The following is a 21,222-nucleotide window of genomic DNA, read 5'->3' as shown; positions in this document are numbered from 1 at the left end:
GAGGGTGGTGGGGAAGGAGTTGGCCGGCGGCGCTGGCTGTTGTGGTTTATTTCTGTTTTTCATATTTTTTTCCCCATTCTCTCTCTCTCTCTCTCTCTCTCTCTCTCTCTCTCTCTCTCTTGTTTAGGGTTGAAAATGAGAGAGGCACACTCGGTATGACGGGGATAAATGTGCGGGATTTAGCACATCCTTAAAAATAATATTAAAAGGCATGTTGATGGCCTAATTGACAAGAATTCTACATTTTCTAGGATATTATGATGTCACCTCACACGCGTTTAAAAGTACTTGTAACACCCCCTCATACCAATGTGCCTTACTAGGACCACCCTACCATGAAAGTGTGTTACCATCTCGGTTTCCCGAGGTTAATACATATCAAAAGCGTCTGAACTGAGCACATTTATTAAATGCCATAAAGGGTTAAAGTTTACATCCACCAAAATCCAAAAACTGATTCAACAAATACAACTTCAATGTCTGACAACTACTGAAATCAAAACTAAGATTCGGACAGTGATGCTATGACTGGTGATGACAACGCTCCCATGACTGCCCCAAGCTCACCACTAGTAATACCTGTCAAGCCTGCTCACCATCCCCGAATGGATCACCGCAAATTCCACAAACAACAACGGGGTCAGTATTACTCAATCAATATAAGACAGACAAACGAGATAACTAGCTGATCATCCTCCAACCCCAGTCTCCCGATCTCACACAGTAACCGACTACACACCAAAGTGTGTAGCCCTGCCAGATTACCCATCGCAACAGGTAATCCTCGCCGCCAGTGGGTGACCGCAGCCGCTCCCACCTAGTCCAGCTCATCAACGAGCGACTAACAATCCATGTCCCTTAATGTGCACATCCCCTCTCGTGGCGGGTTCCACGGAGGGCGAACTAGGGTGTGAAGCCACTCCCGCAAGTGACTCCACCACAATCACAATCACACAACATCACAGCCGTCACAACATCTCCACATCAACACCGTCGATCACCACAACACCTATACTCCGATGATCAGCAGATAACAATATTTACAAAACAAACATGTCTTAACAATGAACAGTAACCTGAGTAGGGAAACCCTACCTTAGCAATCAACAGTAGAATGAAACTCGGACAATCAGAAAGCCTCCTCTACAAAGTTTTCTCCTATACAATAATCACATAACACCATTACACATTGCACAATCCCCCATATTCCCAATTCCATATATATATACAGTAACCCCAAAGAATACAAATAACATAGAGATAGAACTTACCAACAGTAGAATGAGCAATTATACACAAGAACCACGAAGATCGCACACACCACGATGCTAAGGAATGATTAGGAAGTGATTAGGGAGTGATTAGGGTAAACATAGAAATGATGAAGTTTGAAATAAGGTTTTAGAAACTGACGCGGGATATAAAAATAACCTTAAACATTTCCTAATCAAACCGTCAAAATACGCTTCGCCAGACCGGATACTCGGTCGAGTAAAGTGTATACTCGGCCGAGTATCCTCGACTCGGTCGAGTATCCACTATACTCGGCCGAGTATTCCTCGGCAGAACCGAAACACACCATACCAACAGCACTACTCGGCCGAGTAGGCTCTACTCGGTCGAGTAGTCACTTAAGAAAATCCGTAGTATTACAGTACTAAACTAACCTTTCCATATTATACATAAATTTAATTAACTAAAATTTCTTACAAAAATGTCATTTTATCTATATTAAACTAAATGTGTACATTAACTATTTCATGAGTTAAAAATTCCAAGAGTGATGTAACCGTTACAAATCACATCTAAATTTCATATTTTATAATTAAAATTGACATTCTAATTGAAATTTTCGTAATTGAACGTGTTAATGACTTGATTAAGGTTTTTCATATTAATTTTTTAAACTGATTTTAAATGATGAAATGCTGGGTTGAAAACATTATATTTTTCTTTTGATAATTGTTAAACTTAATTTCTCAAAAATCGTACTACCTAAAAATTACATATTCATTTATTTATTTTAAAGTTATACAAACATAAAAATAAAAATAATTATGTAGCGAGTAATAATATTATTAAAATTAAAAAAAATAACATTTTTATATTCAACCACTATTTAAGTTCAATGGCAATAATTTTCACATTAGTCGATTATTTTTTTTAACGCATTGTCAAATACATACAATATTGTCACGTGTAGTGCGTTTCATATTTTGATTCTCTTTTTACATCTATCTATTTATAAATCTAACTAAAAGATAAACCAAATTAAACTATCTACCATCATCCACATGCAATAAATTTCAAGATAACTTTTTTAAACAATTCTTGAAAAATGCATTTTGTAAAAAAAAAAAAATTAAAATTAAACAAACATTTTACATTCTATTTCTCCTTCCTCCATATTTATATCAATATTAAATTTGATAATAATTAAAAAATAATGCTCAAAAGTCTTGAATTTTGCTCCATATTTATCTCTATATTGAATTTCATAATAATGAAATAAGGATGCTCAAAAGACCTAAAACGCATCTTTAACTGGTTATATATTCTTGATGGAAGACAAAATTTATAAGCCAAAATTTTTATTATACCCATCATCAATAGAGTTTTATGTGTAAGTAATCTTTCCTTTTATTGTATTCACGTCAAGCCAAACGTATTAAGGTTTTAAATTATTTATTAAATTATTTATTTTTATGGAAGATCCATTGGGTTGTGAAGTGTTCATCACATTTTCACCTTCATGTATGTGACTACTACAGATACAGGCTATAACAACGGTCAAAAACCGTTGTTATATAAAAAAGCGGACGTTGTTAAAGCGTCCGTTGTAAAAGGTTTTAACAACGGTTAGTTTTCTTAAGGAAACCGTTGTGAAAAATATTAACAACGGTTTTAAATATAAAAACCCGTTGTGGAAAGTGTGACTCAATTTTGGGGGGAAAGTTATAACAACGGGTTTGAATATACAAAACCGTTGTTATAACTAAAGACAACGGGTTGTTTGTAAATAACCGTTGTTGATTGTTCTTAAAAAATAAAAAAAAATTAAATTAAATATTACTAGATGCATGTATAATTACGGCCCGTTAGAATTCCGATGCATGCAGAATATCCCTTAAATTAATTACCAACGGTTTTGAAAAAACTTATAAATGTGACTAGCTATAAATATTAAAGCATCCTTTACTAACATTCATTAATTGAAACAACATGGCAATGAACCCTAATTTTATCAACAACGAAGAATGGCTTACACAAACGATTGAAGATGATGGGAAGGTTCTCGCCGGGCTTCCCGTCGATCAACACCCATTAATCAAAGCATCCCTTGAACATCAACGGAATTATTGGATTAAGAGGCGTGAAGCAGTCCGGCTTGTCAACAAAGCCTCATCATCATCATCATCTTCATACCCTCGTCGGCCTGTTACTCGCAACTTGGCTGCGAGCCGAGAGATATGTTGAGTTGTACTCTTCCAACCTTATCTCCACATGCAAGTCGTGTCCTTGCATATATTCAATCTGTTATTGCAAAATATGAAGCCAATGACCCCGGAAGTTAGCGGTATACCGAGTGGCGTGATTGGTGGCGAGGTTGAGAAGCGATTTGTACGCTTAACAGGGGTTGTTCCGGCTTATTATACATCTTTTGATTTCGATAATTCTTTGTAATTAATGTATTTGGTTTAAAATTAAATGAAATGATCATTTTGAAAGTGTTGAGTTATGCTTGTTTGATTTGCTTCCATTTTTGAACTCCATAGATCAGTCATCATCAAGATCCAGTTATTACGCCATCACTTTGTGCATATGAACGGACAATATGGAATGAGAAGGGTTAGTAATAAGATTTGAAGCAGCATTGAGAGATATGATGATGCTGATTATGGCACAACTTCCTAACATATATATTAATTAAAAAACAACTCAACCCACACATTGCTTAGTATAAATACATTGCATTATCTCAACTAACATGCATTTCCATTATCTCAATATATTCTCCAAACCCTAATTGCTAAAACAAACTCCAAATAAATTAACCCTCTCCTTAATCTTTCAAAACAAACTCCAAACTCCAACAAAATGAATGATATCATCCTTAAGACTCTTACTATGCTCGATCCGTACTGAAGGACGCCAAAGAAGATGGCTTGACGGAGCAAAGGCGAAGCTGCGACTATATGACGATATAGCAGAGATCTTGCTGAATGGAACCTAATGGTCGATAAAAACACATACATGAAAATGAAATAATTAGAAAAATAAAATAATGACGATGAAACAAACCTGATAATTACAGAACGTACGTAAAGAGACGATGAAATCAACAGTGACGGCGAGAAGATAAAGCGACGATGAGAAAGAGAGAAAGAGACGATGAGAAAGTGTGTGTTTTGTGTTTGTGTTTGTTTCTTCTTTGGGTTTGTGTATTAAGGTTTGTGTTTTGTGGCTGCAGCAGACTTGTGTTTGTGTGGTTTATAGTATGGAAGGTATTGACAACGGTTATTAAACAACAACCGTTGTGAAATATGTTTTTAACAACGGTTGTAAAAAACACCCGTTGTTAAATAAGTTTTAACAACGGGTTTCAAAAATAACCGTTGTGATTACTTTTCACTAACTTTGCGCCAAATTATTAACAACGGTTGTTCATGTGTGACCCGTTGTTAAAACGAATAACAACGGTTTTTATAACCATACCCGTTGTAATTGATTTTAGTAAAATTCGCGCCATACATTCTACAACGTCTATTGTGATTTTCGTGAATAATCGTTGTTAAAGGGGCGTTGTAGTTGCCTGGATTTGTAGTAGTGTGTGTTTCTTTTGTTCCCACTTAGGGGCTATCAAGATGTGTGGTGTTGTGCTTTTCAAAGGTAAATATACTTATATCTCTACGACTTGAGTCCCCCTTCCTTTCATTATTTAAGGGGAAATTTAAGTTAGTAACGATATGATTAATATTAAATAAATCAAATTCCATTATTTTATTTTGTTTGTTAATCCACAAAAATTAATAAAGTTAATTTTTTTTTGTAGGGATGGTTCATTTGGAGAAAGAAGACTAAGACCTCGTTTGGTTGCCATACGGGAATTAATTTCTCATGATTTTACAAAACACAAGAATTGGTCAATTCATGTAAATTGCCCAAAAGTCGTTTGGTTAACATCCGAGAGTTGAATTGACACATGAGTTTCCAATTACCTAGAAGGGGTTGGGTAATTAAAATTCTCCATTATGGAGGAGTTTGCAATTCATGAGAAAAAAGAAAATCTCATGATTTGGGATAACCAAACATCTCCCATTTTTTCTAATCATGTTCCAATTCACCCATTTTTATGGGGGCAACCAAATGAGGCCTAAAACTATATGGATGGAGAAGCGAAATACTAGGATTGTTTAAAGAACAATATATTGCATACTAACTCCAATATTGACATCAACGTAAATTACTAATAGTTTTTAGGTTCGTAAAAGAATTTTATATTTCAGAGACTTTCACATGTATGTTTTATTTTGGTTTTTTTTTTCATCATTTCACCTCTGGAAAAATAGCACTTTTGGAGTGAAATTGGAGTTTTGTGGCTGACTAATTATTTACTTAACCTACTTTGACCTTTTTTTTTTTTTACTTTGGTCTTTATATTTTAATAGGTCAATGCATATAATTTTAATACATGACTACCATAAATTATTATGAGGTGATCTTGCTATGTGTGCCGATTTATTTATTTTATTTATTTATTATAAAATTGCAATTTATTTCATTACATTCTGATTATGAATCGTCTATTACATTCTAATTATGAGTTTGAAATTTAACCAATAACGTAAGCAACGAACTTATCTATAAATATAATTAAAAAGCAAACTAAATTATCTATCACCATCCATATGTCGTATTTTAATTTCATAAGATAAGATGACTTCTAAAATCACTATCGTGCAAAATGAATTTGTTAAAAAAATATTAAGCAATTAACAAAATATGATTTTAAAGATTTAAAAAATTGAGAAGATAAACGAGTTATAAATCATTTTGAAGATCGATAAAAAGGTGATTAATATCTCATCTATAATTGCCATAAAAAATACGAAGTACCATCAAAGTAGCCTTAAAGATTCCGTGCATTGCACGAGAATCAAAACTAGTTAAATAAAAATTAAAACTTAATAAAGCTTTCACTTTTGTCGCTTTAGAAAAATGTATCTCAAATTATCTCTAAAGCTTATTTATAAAGAGACGAGAGCAAGTGTAATTAGCTAGGGAGAGTGAAGTTTAGTGGTTAATACTTGGATAAAATTTTCAAGAGATAAGAGACTTAGGTTTAAGCCTCCCAAGAGAAATCTTGTGGAGTATTTATAGCCTCAGACCATGCCTAATAGATTTCAAGTTTGTTACATTCGGGTGACTTACGTAATATATGTTCTTTGCAGGATATCACGTATACTCGAGAGTTTTACCCAGTGTGCACCAAAAGTAGCGACTGCGGTTCCCTCATCCCAAAAAAAAAAAAAAAATTGACTTATTTGCACGGAATCAATAGTAGAATCAAATCGAAAAGCTAACTAAACAAACTATTTTCAAACTTCATTATTCATTCTTCAAGTTGTCACTTGTGGCAACTTTCAAATCAATATTTTTGTTGGGTTTGTGCCTTGATTTTATTAGTCGCCGCTTTGAACGACTCGTGGCAACTTTCAAATCAATATTTCTCTTGGGTCTTTATTAGGTCATCCTGTATTAGGTCTTAGAGAGTATTATATAAACTCGTTAAACCTCTACCTAGAAGTCATGCTTATTATACCGTCTAAATCTGTAATCTGAAAACTCCTCACATATCAATAAAACTCTCTCCCTTCTCAGGGCGTCTTAAAACAAATGGAGGCCCGATGCACCGAGAAAAAATGAGGTCCCAAATATGAATGTACAAGGTATAATATACCTTGTAAATTTGATAAGCCTTGTACATTCATATTATTATTATTATTTTTTTTACAGCTGTAAATGAAGGTTTTACAAGTTCATGGCCTGCCTTGCTAGATTATGCGCAAAGCCATTAAAACGTCTCGGAATAAAGTTAAAAACTAAGCAATGAAAAAAGCTAAAGGAAGCCCGAATATCCTCAAGGATACCCGTAATCCTGTGATCCTCCTTTTCAGTTTCCGCTAATTGAGTGACAAGTTGTAGACAGTCCGAAGAAATATCCAAGTGGAGAACCCGCCGCTCTTGTGCCCACATCACAATATCTCGCATCCCCAAAGCTTCAGCCTGCAGAGCCGATTCCGCCCTGATACGTGCCTGTCTCCGTTCCAGCTCCCTCCCTGTGCCATTAGAAGCAATCCATCCAAAAGCCGCCTCATAATTACTATTCCATCTAGCATCAACCTTCACACATACCACCGCACAACCGGTCGGTGAGCCCAGAATACACACCGGACGACCATTCCGAATAGCCAAAGCTTCCGTTTGAGGTGTCCCTTCCTCAATTTATTTGTCATCTTGATGCTGTCTTGAATTGAAGGACTTCCACAAGATGTTCGATTGCTCCCGGATAACTTTGAAGACCATATTGGTGATAACTTGTGAAGTAAGGACCTGCTCCTGAAATTTAATCTTGTTTCGCACTGTCCATATAGCCCATAAGGTAGCTATAAAAAGGATCACCTCACGAGTCCCCTCATCTCTTTTAGAGAGAAAGCGAATCCAGTTGCATATCCAGTCGGATATAGACACGCCCCATGCTCCCTCCACCCGAATGCCTAAATCCGATCCTGCCCAAATTCGGCTGGAAAGACCACAATCTCGAAAGAGGTGTTCGGATGTTTCCATCGCTCGTTGATCACCACCACACATGCTACAGGATGTATCCACTTCTATATTCCGCGTATGGAACTCTTGTCCGATAGGCAGAACATTGGTGATAATCTTCCAAATTAGAATTTTCCACATTTGAGGGACTGGTAAGCTCCAAAGCACTGTCCGACATAAAAGCCGGCTCCGATCAGTTAGTCTACTGTTGTCTTTAACAGTTCCTACTTTGTTCATGAAGTCCTCAAATATTAATCCATAACCACTCTTCACCGTATAAACTCCCGTCGTCGTGTGTGGCCAGTAAATCTTATCCCTCTGCCTTACTTCGCAACGTGGTATAGCAAGAATTCGGTCCGCCCGTTCCTCCGTAAACAAGCCTTTTATAAAGGCTTCATTCCAGTTACCATCAGAAAGAAACAGATGTTGGACCTGTAGAGAAGCCAGATGACTAGAATTGTGGTCCAACCACTCAGTCCTAGGTTCCGGCCTGTCTCCCCCCACCCATCTTGCGGTCCAAATATTTATCACCGAAGCAATACCAGGTTTCCATCCAATATTCTCCAGTACAAAATTTAAACCATGAAGAATGCTGCGTACGCCCCACGAGCATCCTGATCCCTTGTTAGGGGTCATCCCATGAAGAAAGATCTATGTTCCAAAAAGTTTTTGTCTGAAAATCCTACTGAACAGAGATTTTTCCCGGACCTGGTCTTGACCATGTTTAGCCAACAAAGCCTGATTGAGACATTGAACATTTCGAATGCCAAGCCCACCCGCACTCTTTGGTAAACTCAGAAAATTTTTGCTACACCAGTGGAGTTTATTCCCCAACTTACATCCTGCCCACCAAAATTGTGTCAAAAGAGAGTTTATCTTCTTTGCCACACTTACCGGAATTTTAAAGACCGATAGAAAGTAATTGGAGAGATTGGATAGAACTGATGAAATCAGAGTAAGTCGTCCAGCTGGTGATAGAAAAATCCCGTTCCATGAAGATATGCGTCTGGTGACATGTTCAATGAGAGCAGTAAAAATCCCTTGTTTTGACTCCTTGAATTCCGCCGGGATCCCGAGGTATTTTCCAATGCCATTGTTCTTTTTTATATTGAAAGCTCGCATAATCCTCTGGCCCTAGTCAAAGTGGTGTTAGGGCTAAAAAGGATCCCAGATTTCTCAATGTTTAGCCTTTGGCCTGAGGCTTCGCAATAGTCATTTATCATACGCACTATCTGGGTCACCGCCTCCCCCCTATCCTTGAAGAAGAACACCGAATCATCCGCAAAGAAAAGATGTGTAATTGGCTGAACCCCCCTGACTAGTTGAATTCCATGGATTAACCTTTGCTCATTAGCGTGCTCCATGTTCTGGGAGAGGACTTCCATACACAGAATGAACAGATATGGAGATAAGGGATCACCTTGTTTCAGGCCACACCGCGGACGGAATTGTGGCAGAGGGATCCCATTCACCAGGATTTCATAGCTCACCGAAGTAACACAATTCATCATAAGTGTTATCAACTTTTGAGGAAAGCCATACCTAACCAAGACCGCCTCCAAAAAGTCCCAACGAACTCTGTCATACGCTTTACTCATATCTGCTTTGAAAGCACATAATGCTTGTCTGCCATGCCTATGCATTGAAATTTTATTAATGGCCTCATGAGCCTTGTACATTCATATTACAAGGGTAAATACGTGGTAGTAATTTTTTTTTACAACTGTAAAAATAATTCTTATACAGATAATATAGAGCATAATATACGTGCGTGCAGCATACATACGAAATGGTCATTTTGACTTTCTATTTGGAGTTTTCCATCCATAACAAATAAAGGATAATGTACATAATTAGATAGTAGTAATGATTGATGTAGTTCAAGGCACGTACACATTTTAAACTAAAATAAAATCCTAATGCAATCAAATTACAATATTTATTTCCTACTACTTTAATTCTTTATTTCACAACTATCAAAATTGGTCGGTGTGAATAGTAAAGGCTCTAATCCCCTATTACTAAGAGAATAGAACTTATCAATAGTTTTCCTTCCAAAAGTAATATAGTTAAATAAGGAAACAACTCTATTTTTAATAAACTATTCTTTTTTAATTAAGATATAATCTTTAATCATTATAATCTTTTTTTAACTAAATTATAATCTTTTATTTAAAATAAAATAAAACTGGTATAAATTTAAAAATTCGTATATGAAAAACCGATTAATTGATATTACTAGTTTCGTATAAAAAAAATTATCACGTAATTAATTCGTATAAAAAAAAATTATGAAGTGATATTATTAATTTCGTGACAAAAAAAAAATCTTTAAAATTTTTTGAGAAAATTTATAAATTTAAATTATTAGTTTTATGGTGAAAAATTTCATTAAAATACACATTTTGTGACTTTACTCAATTCTTTTGATTTGTTTTCTATTTCAATTTTTTATCCTCGTATTAAAATATGAAAAATTAACAATATGTTAATTATAAATCTATAAAGAATACATAATCATAAACTAAAAGATCTATAATTACCGCGCATGCATGCGCGGATCCATACTAGTCTCTTAAACAAGTGGTTAGAGGTTTTTCTTGACTTTTACAAATGAAAAACAAAACTTAAAAGGAGACGGTCTACCCATTAAATTACTTTCAGTACTTCTAAAAAAATTCAAAAACGGTCACAAGAGTCTTATTGAGAAAACTGTCTGAGAATTCACCTATATCAGTCTGGTTTTCAAGTTACTAAAAATACTTGGAGTGCGTGTAAAATTCTGAGATTTGGCACAGTTGAAGTTTACCATTTTAACTAAATTGTCACCAAGTTTCATAATTTTTCAAGTCCATTTGCTATTTTTACAAAAATCCTCAAGTTTATTACATTCCCTGAGAATTACTCCTTTGTCTATTTCAGGGTTTGTTCAATTTGTGTCTGTCCCTATAATTTACACTGTAAATTCTGATATCATAAAAAATACTCCTGATTAATGTCAAAAAAAAAATTCCTTATTTCACATATCACAACTACACAATTTTAGTTGATGATGACAACAATGGAGCCACTACTTTTGGTGGAGTTTGGGCACTATATATACACACACATACTTAGTACTTCCTCATCATTCAAACATTTCCATAACTTTACACTTTTACACTCATCAATTACCTTCTCAGCCTTTATTTCATATATTTATCAGCTATTCAGGGTACCTTAGCTTGTTGCTTACTCACAAAAATGGCAAAGATGATGATGAACAAGTCGATTATCATGTGGTTGACGTTGGCTGCCATTGTGGTGGCAGTTGTTGTCTCTGACGACAGCAACCCGCTTGAGACGGTGTATGCCACCACAGATATCACCGTCGGAAACAATAAAGTTTCCAAAAATGTAAGCACAGTTCCCCTCCGCCATTGTGGTGCTACCGCCAACGTGAGTAGCGGGTGTGTCTCTTTGACACCACCTCAAGGCAACCTTACCGTGGCTAAAACTGCCAATGTTTCAGGAAATCTTACCTAACCCAATTGAATCAAATTTCCTTGATAGCTACTCAAGTTTCCACTTTTGTACCTTTTATTGTTTCTGTTTACTTCTTTGTCATATTGTCATGAGTTATCTTTTTTTTTTTTTGTTCAAAGGAGCGTGTTATGTAACGGGTAAGAATCGACCCCCAGTGTCATGGTTAGAATTAAGGTTTTAGCTACTGCAATTACTTAAAGTCTTGTAACTAGCTCCTTTTGTTCCTTACAATTTGAATGGTTTGTTACTTAACAAAAAAAGTTCTATGTAACTATCATGATTTTAATAAGAATATGTGTCTTTAAGATTCACTGGATTCCGAAATTGAGTTATTCATCTCTTGTGGTATATTTGATTGGACGCTCCTCAATGACACAGCGCCTCCCTGTCACGTGCATTAAGGCCGATTTCCATACTACTACAGTACTACCCAATTATAGTTAAGATTTTTCAAAATTGGTATATAATAACCTAAATTAAGTCTTACTCCTATTAATTAACCATTATAAGATAATTTTCATTAATTTTTCTCTATTAATTCAATTCTAAAAAGATCTACCCATTATACCCTTATTAATAATCCTGCCCCCTCTTACAATCCTTTCTTTTTCGTCGTGTTCATCTACTCACCAGAGTCACCACCACCAACATCCACCCACCATCACCGCCAACATTCACCACCATCAACATCTCTCACCAGCATCCGATCCACTACCTTTAACACCCACCACCATTACATTCCATCGTCACTTTTAAAAACTTCTCACATCACATAGCACTATTCACAGGTGCCTACTACGTCCATTGTTGCCATATCGAATCACCTTCCACAAATAAATGTAAATAATATTGTCTCTCCTTGTTCTCCAAGTAAATAATATCTGATCTAGTCTATATTTGTATTTAGGAAATTGTATCTTTCTCTAAGTCTCAATTCCTTATTTTATATTTCCGTATATTTTGTAAATAGTTTAGGAAAGTCGTAGTATTCCATATCGTGTGCCTTGTACTAGTATATAAGCTCTTGTAATTATGCCTTGTGAATATATACAATTACAATTCTTTACATGGTATCAATAGAGTCATAAAAATCGATCCATCCGTCCTATTTGCTTCGAAATTCCAATGGCCTCACACAACATTCAAATCCCCAACCTCGATGAACCAACCAAGCCGATTTCCGTCATTAACTTCCAAAATTGCATTCAACTCACCGACACCTTAACCTACAAACAATGGAGTTTTCAAATCCGAGCCACCAAGAATGGTCACTGCCTCTTCCCTTACCTCGAGCTCGATGGAACCCTACCCGCACCTCCCCAAACCATAACCACGGCACCCACAAAAGAAGGCGAAAAATCCGAAACCAAATTAACCTAACCCAGCCTACACGACTTGATATCGCCAAGACCAATTCATATTGGGTGCTTTAACCGGCACTCTTTCCTCCACCGTTGCCTCTCTAATTGTCCATGCCACCACGGCTCATGAAGCATGAACAACTCTCTCCCGTACCTTTGCAAACAAATCCCGTGGCCGTAAACTAGAACTAAAAGCTAGCCTCCAAACCCTCAAACTTGGTGACGGTACCATCACCGAATTCATGCAAGCCGTTAAATCTTGCACGGATGACATCGCTCAACTCGATCGACCTATGGACATCGAAGACATCCTTACTGTCATCTTCGATGGTCTCAACTATGATCTTTATGGACCCGTCATTGAATCCGTCAAATCTCGTGACACTCCAATCTCCTTCAAAGACCTTCATGAACAACTAATCCAACACGAACTCACTGTTCGCAATAAAACTATCGTTCCCAATACCTTCAATCCATCCGCACAAATCGCCCAAAACCGCAATAACAACTACAATCGCCCTACCTATACACCACGACCCAAATCTTATCCACCCAAAACAACCTACCTGTCTTCCACACCTACCCCTAATCCCGACTACAAACCCGCTCCATACAAAGGTCGATGTCACTATTGTGACATCAAAGGCCATGTCGCATCCGACTGTCGCAAACTCAAAGCTGATTTACCAATGGTTGTCTTCCCCACTCGTCAATATCGCACCCCTGCCCCTCATGCTCACACTGCCAGCCACGCCTCCTCCTCCAACCCGAACACATGGACCATCGACACTGGTGCCTCGCACCACATCACACATGACCTCAATACTCTTGCCCTTCACAACCCGTATGAAGGTCTTGATGACTTGGTGATTGGTGACGGTTCTTCACTTCAAATTACTCATATAGGTTCTTTTACTATCCCTCACTCTTCTACTCCTCTAATTTTTAATAATGTTCTCTGTGTTCCGCATATTTCCAAAAATTTTTTTTCCGTAAATCAATTTTGTCGTGATAATGATGCTTTAGCCGTTTTCTCACCCTCTTCTTTTCTTATAAAGGCACGAACGACAGGACAATTCTACTTCAAGGCCCGCTTAACAACGGAGCATATGAGTGGAACCCGACAACACCGAATGCCTACACCGCATCCGTCACTTCCACATTGTGGCACCACCGACTTGGACATCCGTTATCCGTCATCCTCAAGCTTTTAAATTCCCGTTTTAATTTCCGTATTTCCGACTATCCACATTGTAATCCTTGCTTAATTAATAAAAGTCACAAACTTCCGTTTAAAACTTCCACGTTAATTTCTCATGCTCCACTCGATTTAATTTTTTCGGATGTCTGGACTGCCCCACTTTACTCGACTGAATTGCACAAATACTATGTCCTCTTCGTTGATCATTTTACACACTATATTTGGCTTTATCCCATCAAAAGAAATCCGACACCGATTATTTTTAAACGATTTTGTGCTATTGTAGAAAAATATTTCAATCGTCCTATAAAACAATTTTATTCCGACAACGGTGGTGAATTCACCAAATTAACCCCCTCACTACTCGACAGTGGTATCTCCCACCTCACACTCCCGAACATAACAGGTTTGCTGAGCGTCGACACCATCACATTGTTGAAACCGACCTCGCACTTCTCACCCATGCTCAATTACCTACAAAATTCTGGCCTTACGCATTAACTACAGCTGCTTATCTTATTAATCGACTTCCGAACCCTACTCTTCAAAACGATTCTCCATACTACAAATTATTTCACCAACAACCAAACTATCAGAAGTTACACTGTTTTGGTTGTGTCTGTTTTCCATGGTTGCGCCCCTACACGACACACAAGCTCCAACAACGCTCCATTGCCTGTGTCTTTTTAGGTTATTCGACTACACAATCAGCTTACTTTTGTCTTGACCCTCTTACTTCTCGCGTGTACACATCTCGCCATGTTCGTTTTGTGGACACGGAATTTCCATACAATAGGCTTCTCAAAATTAACCCCGCTATACCCACATCCGCTCATCAATGGGTCACATTCCAACTGCCAGTCATCTCTTCCGCCTCTAGGTCCCAATCTGACACACCCGCCACAACCACTGACTCCCTTACCTCATCCCCTCAACCACGTACTCCATCCACCCCAGTCACTCCCTCGAACTCTACCACCTCGCCCTCCACTCCTTCTCCCCCACCACCACCTCCTCCACCCCCTCCTCCATCTCGACATGGAACCCGTCTCTCCCACAACATCATAAAACCCAATCCCCGTTATGCCTCTACTTCCTCCTCGACCGCTGCCACTCCCCCTCCACCTCCTCCACCCCCCCTCAACCATCTCGACATGGTACCCGATTATCTCACAATATTGTTAAATCGAATCCTCGCTATGCTCTCTCTGCCCAGACCCATAACCCGTACATTACCCCCACCACAGTCAAACAAGCACTTGTCGACCCCAAATGGCGTGCAACGATACTCGATGAATATGCTGCCCTCACCCGTAATAACACTTGGTCCCTTGTTCCCCGTACTCCGACCCAAAATGTGATTGGCTGTAAGTGGATATTTCGAATCAAATATAACCCGGATGGTTCGATTCAACAATATAAAGCTCGTCTAGTCGCTAAAGGTTTTAATCAACGTCCTGACATCAATTATTCGGAAACGTTTAGTCCGTTCATTAAACCGGCTACGGTTCGTTTAATTCTTAGTCTCGCTATCACCAAAGGGTGGCCAATTCGCCAAATCGACATAAATAATGCTTTCTTGCAGGGCTCCTTGACCGATACCGTTTACATGGTTCAACCTCCTGGGTTTATCGATGCTGAACGCTCTACTCATGTGTGTCATCTGTCTAAGGCTATTTATGGTCTGAAACAAGCTCCGAGGGCTTGGTTCACGGAGCTTCGCAATTATTTATTGTCTTATGGGTTCGTTAATTCGGTCTCTAACTCGTCACTTTTTACTTACAAAAACGCATCCGATCATCTTTTTGTTCTTGTTTATGTGGATGATATTATTGTTACTGGCTCCGCTGATCATGTTATTTCGAAGTTTATTGCTAGCATTGCTGCTCGGTTTTCACTCAAGGACCTCGGCCCTTTATCCTACTTCTTAGGTATCGAGGTGACCCCGACTCGTGAATGCATTCATTTAAATCAATCGAAGTATATTTCCGACATCCTACAACGCTATAATATGGCTGATTGTCGACCTGTGTCTACACTTATGTCTGTCGATTCACTTCTTATTCGTCAACCTGATAAACTCGTTGTCGATGAAGCTACCTACCGCGCCATTGTTTGTAGTCTTCAATACTTGTCTCTAACTCGTCCTGATGTTTCTTACTCCGTCAACAAGCTTGCCCAGTTTCTCACGCATCCGACTGAGCTTCATTGGATTGCACTTAAGCGTGTGTTACGTTACTTTAAAGGTACGTTGCATCTTGGTATTCATCTTCGTCGTTCCTCTCCTTTGATCTTACATGCCTTCTGTGATGCTGATCTTGGGGATGATCGTACTGATTATATATCTACTGGTGGTTACATCTTGTTTCTTGGTAAAAATCCCATTTCTTGGTCATCCAAAAAGCAACGTGCCATCTCCCATTCCTCGACTGAAGCTGAGTTTAAGGCTGTCTCTGACATCACAGGCGAGGTGCTCTGGCTTCGTGGTTTGTTATCCAAAATTGGTGTCCCAATTTTGCACATTCCGACTATTTATTGTGACAATTTGGGTGCCTCTCACTACTCTGGTAATCCGATATTTCACTCCCAAATGAAACACTTGGCTCTCTCATTTCATTTCGTCCGTGAGCAAGTGCAACAAGGCTCTTTGCGTGTTCAGCACATCAACGGTTCTGATCAATTGGCTGACACTCTAACCAAGCCACTACATCGGTCTCGCTTTCTTACTCTTGTCTCCAAGACTGGCCTTACTCTTCGACCGTCAGTCTTGCGGGGGCGTGTAAATAATATCGTCTCTCCTTGTTCTCCAAGTAAATAATATCTAGTCTATATTTGTATTAAGGAAATTGTATCTTTTTCTAAGTCTCAATTCCTTATTTTATGTTTCCGTATATTTTGTAAATAGTTTAGGAAAGTCGCAGTATTCCATATCGTGTGCCTTGTACTAGTATATAAGCTCTTGTAATTATGCCTTGTGAATATATACAATTACAATTCTTTACAATAACCTCACCATGGTCGTCATTCTCACCTGCCTCCCATCATTATAGCTTCACCATCTTAACTTGTTGTTTCACCTTTTAGAACTGTACTTCTCAGATCTAGAGTTTTCTTTTATGCGATGTTGTCGTGATGGTGGTTTTAATAAGGTGGTTTTGGGACAAATTAAAGGTGGGACTTTGGTGTCGCTAAGGTGGTGGATACAAAGTAGGGAGATATGATGTGGCTGAATTAGGGTATATATGGTTAGATTGTGCACGTGACAAGAATTGGGTGATAATGAATTCGAAAAACTCATTTGGTTACGCATGTAGGAGTTGACTTCTACCGAAGTTGTCAACTACCTATGAGGAGTAGGTAATTCAATTCCCCCCTTATATAGGCATTCAAAACTCCTAGGAAAATTGAATGCCTACCTTTTGCCAAATATTTGACAACTAAACACCTTCCCCTTCTTGTAATTCATGGGATTTTCCAATTCCCATGATTTAAAAAGGCAACCAAATAAAACCTTACAAACTTACTCCCACATTATTACACGTATATATACAGAAGTTTAAATCATATATACAAAAATTCACATAGTTTGATCTGTATATTGTATCATATTTGGATAATAAAACTGTATTCCACAGTTTTTATCACTCGTAGTAGTATGGTCAAACCCCTTAATAATAAATTCGTATAGTTTAAATTGTATAATGTCTCTCTTATTAGATGACTCTTTGTTGTCTTTTTTTTTGACAATAATGAACTTTATATATATTAAAACTGATAACTATGTTATCACCCTACATTTTTTGGCCTTAAACCCTTCACTTTGTCTTCATTTTGTTACATTCTTTAGCTAATTTAGCCTAGTCCATAGTCGATTTTGCACTTATTCATTTTGTATATGGCCTTGCGTAATTATAATATTATTTCACACTTTTTTAGGAGAACGTGAGAGGTGATATAGGGACGGGACCTTTTTGCAAGGAGCGAAGCGGAAATCGAGAACCGTCTTGAGATTTTCCCAACTTCCATGGGCGTTCAGACTCCAGGGCGGTGTTCCCACCTCTATCCGGTGCTCAAAATTGGCCTAGTGGGTGTTCAGAGATTCCATCCGGTGTTCCCACCTCTATCCGGTGTTCCCAAGAGGCGGCCGGCGTTCCCAACACCGGATAGAGGTCTTTTGGGCTTTTCTTTGATTTTCGACCTTTGTAATTCCGTTAATGGACCCTTTTGTATATATACCCAACCCTATTTTCAGAAAACACAACAATTCCATACTAGATTTTAGATCAAAAAGTGAGTTGGTAGAGAAAATATTTGGGGAAGAAGTTGTAACATTGTTCTTCATCTTTTGCAATTATTCAATCCAATCATCTTTCTTGCCTTATAATTGTTGGTATATTTCCTTTGTCACTTCTTATTTTCCTCTTGTTTTTAGTTGTTGATTTAATTTCTCTTTGTTCATGTTTCTCCCATTTTTTGAATATTGGTTTTGCTTGAAGTCAAAGTTACCATCTTTTTGCCTAATTTCATTTTGATTGTGGTTTGATAACTTTGTTATCATCTTTTTGTTGCCAATTGCATGCTTAGTAGTAATAATCGATTAATTATCATGTTAATGGTTAAAGTTGCCTCCTTTATTGCTTGTCTTGCTAAATTGACCATGATTAGTGAGTAGTACCCTTACTAGGGTGCGATTGGGCACTTACATGAGTGATTAAAATGCTTGATTCCATTTAAATAGTCATTAAGGGGAAATTGGTGGGGTTTACCTTAGGATTTATTTTGTTAATGTTGTGATTTGGGATTTTGGTTGATTGATGACCCTTGTCCACCAATGGGAATTGGTTAGGTCCTAAGTTGACCCCCCCCCCCCTCTTTTACATCCTTTGCCTATTTGGGTTGAACCCGGGAGGGAGAGCCTAAAGAGGGTGCCTTTGGGAACCGGTTTGACCTTCACCTTTGGGAAAAGGGTTGGGAAGGCCGGGAATTTATCGTATACTTAGTGACTCCTAGCATAAATCGACTACCTTGGGGATGGCGCGCGTTCCTAGGGTCTTAGAATGTTGTATAGGAGATTCCGAGTCATGAGCCCGGGAGGGAGTTGAGTCGGTAGGTCTAGTGTCCTATTGTGAGCCCGGGAGGGAGTCAATAGGCGAGTTAGAGGCGTTTTCCCCCGCCTTGTGTACCCAAGATGACTTATCGCCGGAATTAGCATGATAATCATGAATGTTTGTAGCCTAATCGTGCCTTAGTCTTTTTATATCTTGAGTAACACATCTTTCCTTTTAGTTTTCTCTTTGAATTTAGTTGTTGCTTATTTAGTTTAATTTGTTAGTCATTTAGTGTAGCTTACTTAGTTATTTCTCCTATCAATCCTTTTCCTTTGACTTAGCTAAACTTAAGAATAACAACAATTAGTAGTCTCCCAAACTCCTCGTGTTCGACCCTTACTAGTGCAACGCATCGTTCACTTGCGAGGTTTAACTTGAAACCATCAAGTTTTTGGCGCCGTTGCCGGGGAGTTACGGTTAGATATTAATCGTTTTTGTTCTAGTTTAGACTAAGTCCTTTGTTACTAATCCTTTCTTTCAAGTGCTTAGGTCTTTTGCATGAGTAGGCGACAAAGAAGAGGTCAACCAACATATCCTATTGATCTTGAAATTGAAGCTACGGCAAGAAGACTTAATTCATTAAGAAGAAGGGGTTTTCTAGATATACCACCAATTGAAGAAGCTAATCACCAAGAAGCTACCGAAGTGTTTGAAAATCCTTTTGGGGTTTTAGAAGAAGAGCCTAACACCATGGGTGATCCGGTTCCGATAAGAGACACTATGGCTCCTAAGCACATAGTCAATCCAAGCATTCAAAGGCCACGAATTCAAGCTAATAACTTTGAGATTAAAAATGCCTTGCTCAACCTTGTTCAAGACAACCAATTTGGAGGAGGTCCCTTGGAGAACCCAAATGACCATTTAAATGATTTCCTTGAAAATTGTGATATGTACAAGTCAAATGGGGTTTCCGATGACGCGGTTCGCCTTAGGTTGTTCCCCCGTTCTCTTAGGGGTTCGGCCAAGGATTGGTTGAAGAATTGTGACCCGGATTCCTTCAAGACATGGGATGAGTTGGCTTCGGCATTTTTGAACATGTATTTCCCACCCTCAAGAACGGCCAAAGTCAAGAGTGAACTACAAAGCTTTACTCAAGAAGAGGATGAGACATTATATGAGGCATGGGAGCGGTACAAGAAGCTCCAACGGTTATGCCCACACCACGGCATCTCCGAAGCCGAGCTAGTGAACAATTTCTACAAAGGATTGACTCAAGACCTTAGGCTTTCATTGGATGCGGGATCGGGGAAAGGTGCCTTAGACATCTTGGGGCATAAAGCGGCAAAGGAACTAATTGAGGAGATGGCCTCAAGAACTATGGAATGGGGAAGTGATAGGCAAATGAGGAAGGGCAAGAGCAAGGATTCTAATTCGGTTTTGAATGTGGAGGTTAAGGGTATGCTAGATGAACTCACCCAACAAGTTGCTTTGCTAAATTCAAAACCTAAGGGCTCCGATATGAGGCAAGTCTTGTCGTGTGAGTTGTGTGGTGAACAAGGGCACACTCCTATTGGGTGTCCCTTGATTGCACCCCTCCAAGAGGAGAGCTATGAGCAAGTAAATGGGATTTGGGAGTCAACTAGTGCAAGGCAAGGGTTCAACAATAATAACAACAACCAATTTGTCAATGGAAAAAGAACTCACCCTTTCTTATCTTATGCTTCACAAAACATTCAAAATCCCACCACTTCCCAACCTCAACAACAACCAAGGTTCAATCAAAACTCCCAATTCCAAAGACAAATTCCACCCGGTTTCCAAGGGAAACAATTCATCACCCAAAACCAACAACCATTTGGGGGTTTCAAGGGGCAAAATTTCAATCAACAACAAACCCAAAATTTCCAACCACAAAACCAAAACTTCCAAACCCCTCAAAAACCATCTTGGGAACAAGCTTTTGAACAATTGGTTATTGCAAATCAAAAATCCGACTCAAAGCTTGATAACCTGATGAGTCATAATTATATACATATTTATGCCTCCCCTTAATTACTTTTGATACGGTTTTCGTGCTAGTTTATATCATTTACATGCCTTTTATGTTAGAATGTTGATACTTCCGCCTTTTGATGTTTAATGCAGGAATGATGCATTTGAGGAGCAAATGAATGAAATGGGCATCGCGGAGTGAGCATGAAGGGATACACGAAGCATGGCACGAGAATCCATAAGAACGAAGGAAGAGAAGTTAAGAAGA

General features: G+C 38.2%; 1 non-coding gene across 1 annotated transcript; it reads right to left on the bottom strand.

The window, feature by feature from the left end:
• Positions 1-20,084: 20,084 nt before the first annotated feature.
• Positions 20,085-20,191, bottom strand: LOC141609673 (small nucleolar RNA R71). Its single transcript, XR_012527593.1, has one exon. It is a non-coding gene; the product is annotated as a small nucleolar RNA R71 (small nucleolar RNA).
• Positions 20,192-21,222: the final 1,031 nt, after the last annotated feature.

This window comes from Silene latifolia, chromosome 10 (genome assembly GCF_048544455.1).
Source record: "Silene latifolia isolate original U9 population chromosome 10, ASM4854445v1, whole genome shotgun sequence".
Classification (NCBI taxonomy): domain Eukaryota; kingdom Viridiplantae; phylum Streptophyta; class Magnoliopsida; order Caryophyllales; family Caryophyllaceae; genus Silene; species Silene latifolia.
This window is presented reverse-complemented; position numbering and strand designations above follow the sequence as displayed.